This window comes from Anopheles bellator, chromosome 2 (genome assembly GCF_943735745.2).
Source record: "Anopheles bellator chromosome 2, idAnoBellAS_SP24_06.2, whole genome shotgun sequence".
NCBI lineage: Eukaryota > Metazoa > Arthropoda > Insecta > Diptera > Culicidae > Anopheles > Anopheles bellator.
Genome location: NC_071286.1, coordinates 64,118,462 through 64,129,726, shown reverse-complemented (window position 1 = coordinate 64,129,726; position 11,265 = coordinate 64,118,462).

Genomic DNA, 11,265 nt, shown 5'->3' with positions numbered 1-11,265 from the left:
GGTCGGAATGGTTTAATTTAAAATTTAACAAGCAGCCCTTTAAGGATCCGGTCCGGTCTGCGAACGAAGACCACCTGTTGCGTGTGGCCGCCCCCGGGGCCCCGGGCGAAACAAGGGCCAAAACGGGTTGGTGACCTAAATCGAAGTCGACGGTGCAAAACGTGATCATCCCTAAGCGGTGGGCCGAAATCGAACGGCTCGAAGCCCGAAAGGCATAAGCGAAAGGAGGCGAATGACCGCACCTTTAGCATCGCAATTTCGGTGCACATTAATCTCGCTGCTCCGGGGATGCTGTAAACTCGAATCTATTAGTATGTTGCCTCTTGGCAAGGGTCACGGAGAAAAAATTGCGCCTGTTTTGGAAGCTACCGAAACGTTTGTTTAAAACATCGGCATTGGAGCTGCCTATCGTTTCGTGTAAGGTGCCGTTAGGGATTTCTTTTCCACTGTTTCGCTAACGCACGCAAGGACAACGCAACGATTGCAGGGACCAAATGGGACCTAAGTTCTGTCGGTACTCGTTTAGCTACGGTTGAGTGATTTTTCTTCGACAAAGTCTTCGTTGTCGATGGTCGGTTGCCTTTCTCATTTTCCATTCCCCTTTGGAACGTAGCCTTCGGGGCGTCTCTTTTACCGCGCTTAAGCTCATTGGCTCGGTCGGTACGATAGAGAAATCAATTTGCTCATCACAATGTAGGAATTATCGGGAAGCCAACGATTGACGAGGGATGGTCCCGAGAAGGAATTGGTTAGGTTCCAATCCAACCGACGGCCTTTGCATGGAAAGTGTGCGAGATTTGGGTGTAAAGAAAATACTTTCCTTTCCATCGGGCATACGAGCATCGTTTGAGTGCTTGGAATTTAATTATCGGAGGCACCGATAGGATGTGCGCCAGGCGTATGGTCGATGGATGCAATTTAAGAAGGACAATCACGTGTTTCAGTTGCGCCGAAGAAGAATCGAATTTTATCGGAAAATCATTCGTCTAGAGGGAGATTTATAATTGAACTCCGTAGTAGGCCTTTTTATACGAGCCAAAAGATGACAGTACGCAGCACATTCACTGCCTTGCCGCAGTCTGAAGGAAACGTCGCCAACTTGTTGAAACATATCATCAAAGGCAATCAATTACTTGCCATCGGGAAAATGGTAAAAACCGAGAGAACGCCCCCCAGAAAAGGACGCGCCCGTCGGCCATCACCAGGACCGCCGTTTGTCAAACATTTTCGCCAAATCATCCACCGTCGGCGGTCGATGCGAAAATCGATGCTCCGGCTGCTTTGATTGGAGTAAGTCACTGTAATTGCAGAGTAAACAATTTTCGTCGTTTAACGTCGCGCTGTGGTAGCTGTGTGATTGGTACGTTCGGTTCCGTTCCGTTCCGTCGGTAGAGGCCCCCGTGTTTAGAGGAGGCGCCTCTACATTGTCGTGGCCGTCCTGCTTCCCACGGTCAATTATGGGTGCGAAGTCAGCATGGGAAAATGCGGAACAACCGAACTTTGGGTATACTTTGCCATTTCTTCATTAATGGTGATTATTATTGTTGGCGAATTTTTCGGAAATGCGCCCGCCCGTAAAGACTTCAATAATTGATTTTAATGTACAGAGAATGCGATGGCTTGTTTTACTGCCAACTAAACTACGCATCTTTAAGCATGCTGATTGGCCATTCGAAGTTTTGTTATTCTATTCATTCTATTCAACTTCGGAAAAGTAGGAAGTAATTCAAAATCATAAATTTTCATTTCACAAACAATTCGCACCGTGGTGGAATGGCGTCTTCAATTTTTCTGTATTTTTGTAACTTTTCCGTTAGGCTCGGTTCGCATTCGTTACCGTTCGTTACGTGTTCAACGTCTAATGGCAATGTTTTTTTGTTGGCGTTCGTTTTGCATATTATTAAGATCCGCAATTCCGAATCCCACCAAATGGTTCAGCCTATTTCTAAAGCATTAGTCCGCTAGCGCTACTTTCAGAGACCAAAACGGGCCGACAACCAATTACGATTTCAACTAATTAAAGAGAAAATGTCATCCTGGACTTTTGGGATTCCATTTTTGGTTTCGGTTATCGGTTGGTTTCATTTCTCTCTGAAATGTTTCCTTCCCAAATTTATAATACACTGTCCAATTTTCCTTCCTCTAATGAATTCTCAAACTTTCGTTGGCACCGTTTGGTTTTGATGCTACTGTAAAACATTTAACGGCCTTTGCTTGCTAGTGCGGCCACGGCAAATGTTGGCGTCCCCACTAACTTACTTTTCACCGGCCACAATCACGGTAATATCGGTGACCTTTCATCGAAGGTAAACGGCGGGCGCTTTTCCCGTTTTGTTCGGTGTTTGGGATATCTCTGCTGACTCACCACACAGCGTACCGGCGTAGCACTGTTTGTATTACAATGAGGTCAGTTCATGCCTTTTTGCTTCTCTAATTTTGTTTGCTCACTTCTCGGTGCTTCATGGTTCCATTTTCAATTGTATTCAATCTACTTGCCCAAAGCCATGATCAAACAACCTGAAGGGCCGAACAGAAGGCAGCAGAAGCCGATGTGGCCGCCAGTGTCTTGTGGGCCGCCAAAAGCCGCCTCTAACCACAGCCACTCGCCGGGGAGATGCGAACACGTAAAGGAAACAATCGCCAGCGACACTGGCCATTTGCCGGGCGGTTGCCTTTTCCCGTGCTGCGCTTCTTCCACGGCCGGAATGTTTAAGAAATCATGCTTTATTTGTTTTATTTTTTCTGCGCTGTCCACCGTCGGCTGGCGCTGCTGGCTGTTTCGCTGTGGCCTGTGTTCACGCGCCGGCCCGCAGGGTCCACGCAGGGATGGTTTATATTTCTTGGTCCGGCAAAAGTTTCCCAAGAAAACCTTGGTTAAGCAGCGTGGCGTCCGGTTTCTCGGTGGACCGCAGCGAAGGCGGCTTATGATTGTTTGTACAAGCAATGGTGGCCGCTTTTGTCTGTGTCCTCCGCTGGCAAGTGGCTTCCGAGGCTGACTTGCAGCACGGCAGCAGTTCCCCGGTTCCCGGTCACGGAGCCTGGCATTGCTGTGGAAAATTAAAAAAAGCAGTAACACACATTTCGCCACACTTCAGGCGTAAGTCATGGTTTCGGGGCGTTTCGGTTTCCTCCGTTTTTTTTTTTGTTGTTAATTTTCCACCGGACGAAAAAGCGATTCCGGGGTCGATGGTTACGGGCCAAACCAACAAAAGCCCTATCGTTAGTCCCTTCCGCTGCGACTGCGTGAAGTTCGTGTGCCCGTTACATGGTACGGGTGTTTTTTTTTCTTTTTGCACAAAGCCCAACAAAAAAGGAAGCTCCGTATCCTTTTACCGTCAAGCGGATGACGCGGTGGGAAACCTGCCCCTGCTGGGCCGCTCCCCGGCCCGCGGAAAGCCGACGCGGACGACGCTTTCGTTCTTCTCCGTCACGTGGTTGCGCAAGGCTGAGAATATCCGGCAGGATTATGATTCGTTTGCGGAGATAAAACCGGACAACTCCTGGTGGAAAAACACTTTGAGCCCTTTTTCGCTATCCGAACCCGGAGCCTACCTTCCGTTTCGCCGGGCCGACGGCCTCTGGCTCGGTGCGTAGCTGAGGTGGATCCCAAACACGCTCTTGAGCAGCAGTGATTTGTGAGTGGAAAAATCAATGCGTTTGCTGTTTATACCCGCGGGAAAAAACGGGACGCTCCCGGTTTAGTTTTTGCTGCCAGTTTGCACCAGTGAATTTTTCCGGCATCCCTTATCGCAGCATATTTGCGCGATCGATCAACAATATTGAAGGACGCCGATCGATAGCATTGGGCCGATTTTGGAATAAAAATCATATTTTACGTCAATCGATAAGTGCTGAATAGAGCAATTTTTAAACTATGTTTATGAGACGTGAAAATTCAACGAAGGTTACGTCGGTTGTTGGCAGAAAATAGCAGTTTGTGAGGCAGAATAGTTTGAGGTACAACTTTCGCATCGGCCCCATAAGACCTCGTCACACTAAGCTATCTAGGTGCGTCAATCAAACACCCTCCCTATGGTTTTGAAATGATCACACCTTTAGCATGTCACCGCTCCGACGCAGAACCCCCGTGACAGCAGTGACATGGAAAACAGACGATGGAACCTTTACTTGCCGTCTCCGACAGTTCCGGAAGTGATAATTACGCACGGCGTTGAGTATGCGATCGTTTACACCCATCCGCACCGTAAGCCCGACAAAAATGATTGGATACGACGGGCTTGAGGCTCGATTCTACGCGAAACGGTGGCAAAAGTTGCTCCAACGCGTTTGGTGCCGCCCCCGGGGCCAACGGGAACAGATGGCATAATCGGAGGGAAAGTTTTCTGATTACACAACAATCAAAACAGGTCTCGGTACGCCCCGCCCGGATACGTAAGCCCCGCTGGGCGTCTGCTCCGTAGCCACGGGGGGTCCTTGCACTGCCGAGCAAGATCCTTCGAGCACTGCTCGATGCCAAGCTCAGGGGAAATAAATTATTTATTTGCTGACACAAATAACACCCACTATTCTACGGGCGCTGCCAGTCGCGCTGTCGTTCTTAATTCCTGTCCCCTGTGAGCGTGTGGGCTGTGAGCGGCCCGCCGAACGTCGTTGAATCGAAGGTACGGTAGGTGCCAAATTGCGGTGCCCTTATAGCGTCCATCAGCAGCTAAATCCCAACCATAATGTGCAACCTATCGCCGAGCAAGGCGCTCGAAAACGTCGCTAGTCGCTGTCGGTTGGGAATAATTCACCCAAAACCCCGCTTGGGGACGACGCTTCTCGGCGCGCTCGGCGGGTGAAGCAAAAAACCAATTCTTCCGACCCGTGCCAGCTGCGACCGAGCGTTCCCCGTACTCGCACGTCAGCAACCATGCGCCTCCATCGGGAAGGCGCAAAGAGCACGGAAAAACTGGTGGAAAATAAAATAGCAAATGCAAAGTGAGGCCCGACAAAGATCAAGTTTGGGCTTTTCTGTGCCTTGTTTATACAGTTTTGTCATCATTTTGACACGCCCGGGACTTGTTGGAAAGCCCTGCCCTAAAGCTCCTCGGTGTTTGCTGTCGGATGAGTCGTTTAAAACTGGCACCGCGCCCGTACGCTCCATCGCTGTATGTGCGTTGGCAGCTGGCAATGAATGCGAAAAGTGTTCTTAGGGCCATTGTGCCGAGATCGATCGGCACATTCGTACCGGGGCAAGGCTCACGAAAGCCCCGAATACTGTCCCCTAAGCGGCTTTGCAGACAAATTGCGAAGCACAAAAAAAAAAGCGAATCGAAATGATAATGAAAACGTTCCCCCGGAGGGTTGAGGGTTGGAACCGGGACGCCCGAGGGTAGGCCTTTGTGTGACTGGGTTTTAATGTGACTTGATGGACAATGAAGCTTAGCTAAACATCACCAACGGTAATACGTAATTTATATGTTTTCAGTAAAGCAATGTTGGGAAAGAAACGCATACCTTTATTCAATAATACTGTAACTTATTGTATTTTCTCCGAAGTTGCCAGAGCTCACGCTTGCTCACGAATGCTCAATGTATTCTGCAATATAAGAACCGTAAACATTTGTGGAATGCCACAGAATGTAGAGATTCCATTCTCGCTTATTGTTTTCATCATCGTCCACGGAACGGATAACCCACGGATTCCCCGTTGCCAAGTGCCGTGCCGTTTTATGACAGCGTTTCGTCTTATCGTTAACGCGATTTGATGGCGCAATGGATTTCACGTTTGTCGTGTATAATTTTTCATCCGTCAGAAAGCACGCAAAAATGCTCCGTTCCACTCCGTGACCCCGCCTGATGCGCCCTGCCCTGGCGCCTCTCGCATTGTGAAATTCATTTTGCGTCTTACATGCTTCAAATCTTATTCATGCCGGAAAGTTGGCGAAGCTTATCATGATTTAATTTGCAACGCCAGCGGCGCATTTCGAAGCCACATGACAGTGCCAAATCACACGAGCGATGACGGTTTTGTGGTTTTTCCTATGACATAGGTTGGTAAAGAAGCAGCGAGGGCAATAATTAATTGTGTCACATATCGTGTCAACATTTTAAATACGTGCTACGTAAGGGAAAAAAAATGCAAAAAACTCCCTTTAAATTTTAACAAGGATTCTTTTGCTTTAACACAACTTCTTAGGCTTTGGTTCAATGAAGTGTATCCATGAAGTGAACGACAATCGGAAAGTGTTAGGTCGGCTGTTGACTTGATTTTTATCGAACTCCGCCGCTGAATGGAAGTTTTCCATCGTAAATTCACATCGAATAAAATTTGTGAACGACCACAAAACTTCTACACGGCGGACGAATCAAGTTTGTTATCTTCCCGCCGCTTGAAAACAATATAGCTACTACGTGGCGACTGTGGCTGACGAGGACGATAAAATATTAACTACCGTAATCGCACAACGTCAACGTCATCAAATGGCATTTTGTTTCGGAGACCGCGCCGAAGCCGCCGCCGAAGATGCTTTGGACTTTTTCACCAAACTTTGCGCCAGACTGTCTGCTCGTGTCGAGCTTTTGTCGATTCATTAATACTTTATCGAAAAGCCATTTGGAGGTGAATTTTGTGAGCTCCCACCCTTCTCGGAGCACTTGCCAATGGTCAGTTTATGGACCCCATTCGTGGTCACGGTGGAGAGTGACGAAGTGAACATTAAACGCGTGTTCGTTTGTGGCGTGTAGAATCGTGTTCCTCAATCGTGAACATGAAGTGAAACCAAAATTATGGACGTAACAAGGAAATTATGTACTTTGATTCTTGTTGGTGATGAAGGTTTGTAATGTTCGGTAATTATTTTATGCTTCCGATTCTGATTCAAACGATAACAAATTAAAGCATTAGATACCTATGCGAGGTCTAAGCGTTGAGAATCGGGATGTCATAAGATGGCTGTAGCTGCTGATTGCGACTTCCCAGTTTCAGGTCGAAAAAAAATTATTTCCGCTTGCAACCCATCTTGGCAAAGGGTTAGACCATGTCAACTTGGTGGTGGTTTAAAATGTTTCTAAATGGCGATTTTGACTGAACAAACAAAAGCCTCGAAGAACTCCAAAAACGGACTTTCTGATGGAACAGAAAGGTGTGATGTGACACAAGCTCCTAAAACCTGATGAAAACCTTAATTCAGATTGCTACTGAGACCATGCATTGATCGAAAAACGACCAAAAAGCCGCTTCTCTTATCCGAAATGGAGGCGGCTGGTGGTCCGTGGCCTGATGCTTCCATGAACCCAAAAAGCAAAACTGTTTCAGGATGCTATTAAACAACGTAGATGGGAGCTGCTATCCCTCCCCGCGTTATTCACCAGACTTGAGACTTTCCGAATATCATTCTTTTTCATCGATGGTACACGTATTGACTGAGCAGACTTCGTTTTTCGATAAGGAAATGGAAATGGGACGACTAGTTTACTTAAAAGTCTAAGAATTATTTTGTCTGGGAATCCATGATTTAGCAGAGAGATAGGAGGAATGTATAGCTAGCGATGGTACATACTTCGAAAAAAAAAGAAATTTGGATGAAAATTTTATAAACATTTTGTGTGTGTTAAAAACATCCCGATTCTCAACGCAGAGACCTAGAGACGTAGTGAACCACGTGCCGATATGTGTGAATAGTTAGATGGTACTTAAAAACATTATTCAATTCCTGTTTTATTGGGTATGAATTGATTGCCTTTTTGGATCGGCAGAGCAGAACGCAGGCTGAAAGGTAATGAAAAGATGAAAAGGAGGAGAGATTACCGGGACCAGCAGGAACGTGCCGCCCGCGAAGGCAGCGCTCCACCATGTTTAATCTTCACTTCCCATTAATCATACCGGTACACAGTGCGGCCGCGTCCCGTTGGCAGGCGGAAAACTCATGACATGCTTTTTTATAACCCATCCCGTCACCTACAGTACAGTAGACATTGTGTCCCTCTTTTTACGCTTCCCAGTTCAATTCCCATTTTGTCACGCTTTGCCCACCACACGGCCTGCCGGTTCTTTTCCACATCACATCCCATCGTCACGGAATGCCGTTTTGTGGCGCGGCCGTGCCATTCCTGGTGAGGCAATAATTACGCGGCTTGTCGTATGGAAATAGGCTGTATCCTGTGCGCGATGGCATTCGTCCGCCACCGTTATTAGAGTCCCGGTGCGTGAAGCTGAGGCAAAAAAATCTCTCCCAAAACCCGCTCCCGCGGGCGTTGTCCTACACGGCCAGAAGCTGGTAATAAATTGCTGTTGGCGTAAATAATGTGATAAGTCATCAACCATCATCGTTAGTATCGCGTAGAAGAGGCCCGTCAAACGAACGGCAAGCCGGGCCAGGTCCTGGAGCCGACTCGCCATCGCCATCGTTTTCCGATTCGGCTTTCATCGGATACTTCCTGGCCCGGTTCAACACTCAGGCAGGATGGGGTACGTTTGTCTAGTACGCTGACGGCGTCTTTCATCGCGTGGTTCGTCAACGTCTTGCCAGCGGCGGTACTAGGCACGACTCGTTTGCCTCGCTTGCTGGCTTCGTGTCTTCACCGCCAGCCGCCCGGGAAAAAACCGAAAGGCTCATCGAGTCCGCTAGATTCGCGCTGTCGGTGGGGTGATAAATTGAATATTTTCCCTTATTATTTCGCCATATAGACATTAGCATCTGCGACAGCTGACTCGGCGTGGCGCGTGGCACAGTCCGCCACTTCGGTGACTTTCCGAAGCGGTGAACGGTCTCGTTCAAATTTCCCTTATCATTCAAACGCCCATTCGGGTGGAAGTGGGTGCGAAGTGGCCATTCACTGGCTTTTGGTGGTGGAGTGGCGTTGTCAGGCCACGAACGTTCCAACGAAAGAAGCGGAAAAGAACGCCCAAAGATACGGAACGGAGATTAGTGTTATCATCAAAAATTGTTTAATGTAGCGTAGTGACCCGTCGGCCACCACCCGTCGGTAGGTGTTCCAGCTGCTGAGCAAGGGCCGAAGAAATTGAGGAACCATTTAACAGATCCTAACCCGATACGGTGAATGTTAGCCGTCACATTTATCTGCCATCCTGCCGGCAACAGTCACAAGGCGGCTTGATATTAATTAAGCTTATCGCAAGCTCCGGGTGGCAGTGGCCAATCCTTAAACCCCGACGTTGGTCTGGCACGCTATTACGAGTGGCGCGCATTGCGCGTCACCATTGTGATTCCGATTGCGCAAATTATGCAACACAACGCCGAACCATATCTTTGGCCATGATGAATAATCAAACAAATCTCCTTATGTTGGTGCGGCTTCCGAAGAAGCCTCCCTCGGGTAGGCTGAAAGATGCAAAAATAGTCCGCAAAACAAAAGGCAAAGATCAGCCACTCCGGTCTGGCTGGCTGGCTGGCTGGTTGGAGAGTCCGCATGCCACTCGAAGTCCTTCCACTTGAGCTCCACGAGCTCGAGACTCGGAATTACGGAGAAGGGGCCAGGATTTGCGTACGAACGCCAAAGTTTCACGCTCCCTATTGCATATATGCAAATCAGGCGGGCGTCACCTTCGCCGAAAGGTGACGCAGGATGGGCAGGACCTTTGCTACGCGTCGTGTGTCTCGGATTCGATGAGCCTTTCAAGAGACCTCACACACCACCGCACCCTTCGCGAGGTTCCCATTGTTTAAAAGCCGACCAGATGTCAGCTGTGTCGCTCACCGGCACTGTGTGTGTCGATTCCTGGCCCCCTCTCTCTCTGCCCACGAGTCAACCCTTCGATGGGCGGATTATGCGTGAACTCAAGTGCCGACCCCGCACGGTAGGTTGACTTTGAAAAGTGAAGCAATTTTCTCCGACAATCCGACAAATTTCCATTCGCAAAGCACCATCCGGCGGGTTTAAGTGCCGGCACATGTTCGAGAAGATTTTGCGATTCGAGGCGAACTGTCCCTGTATGTGTGGCCGTTGAACCTTCGGTGTTTAGAATGTTTGTATTTATTATTCTGCATCGCGAACGTTGGGCACAGTAATGGGGATGATAACTAAATTATGTTGGGTTGTTTAAAAATTTCCCCACTTTCGGTGCACGCTGGAAGCTGTTGCGTTGGAAGCTGTTCCGGCCACCGTGGTAAACGTGGTACGTTGCGAATCTTTAATTTGTGGCCCAAAATATTTGATTTGCACGCGCCACCTCGTGACGGCGAATGTTTTTCTGATCACGGGCTTATGTGGCTCACCTAAGCCCCTAATAACGTTATCTTGCCCGATCGTCGATGGCCATTTTGCTCAGCAGCTCACCTAGCTGGCAGAATAAAGCGAATAATCCGTTCAATATTCGGCTCAGCTCAGCGGGTCGGGCGGGTTCGAGGGTTGAACGTAAACCCATTAGCGCCCGCACCCGGTTTCCCTTTGTGGTGGCCGCCGATAGTGGGGAGAATAATAAACCCATCCCCATCAGGAGGATATTGAAACATAGCACACATAACTCGTTGCGCCCGCCAGGGCCGGAGCAGGGATTACAAATGGTTCGATGGGCGTTTGATTGATAGTGGCACGTACGACACCCGACGTCCGCGAAAATCCTGACTGAAGAAGCCTTCTTCTGCGGGCGTTTGCCACTTTTTGTGGCCCACCGGCTTTTCACGGCTTTCCGGGAAAAGAAAACCGGCCTAGTAGCGGTAGGGAGGATTGCGAAGTGAATGGTGAAAGCAATCAAACTGTCATAAGCCGCGCGGCGTGTTTCGGGGTGCGACAGGGATCACGAAAGACAGAGCCAGAGAGAGAGAGATAGAGAGAACCCTCCGGTACAACGTCGAGCAAAACGTAGATAACTTTTCCACCAGCAGATTGAAGATTGGCCCATCGGCCGGTCTTGCTGCGATCGATTTATTTACACCCCGCCGGCAACAGCAAGTGGCTGTCGAGGTCCTCCGTGCGGTCAGCGTGCTCAGGGCGCGACCGAGTGGACGAGCTTCAGGTTCCGAGATCGACCGGGTGGCCGGCTTAACCGTCGGCTCAAATCAAACATGATAATGCATAAATTTGAATTTTTGATTAATGGCCATCAATTTACTTTCCGCTTCCCGGGAGGCAGCCGGTCGAAGGGGCGCAGAGGAAAATTTCATTATCCTATCGATCGATCGCGAAATTGACCTCCGCGAGCTCGTTGTTCGTAAGACGAAAGCAAAAGGACTTTAAAAAAGGCGAAACCGTGTTGCTCGCTCCCACGGTCGACGATGCCAATGTTACCGGAAGCGTTGCGAAAAGCTGTTGCTCTTGATTCGTTTCCGTGGTTGGGTTCATTTTCCGATCACCTTCGCG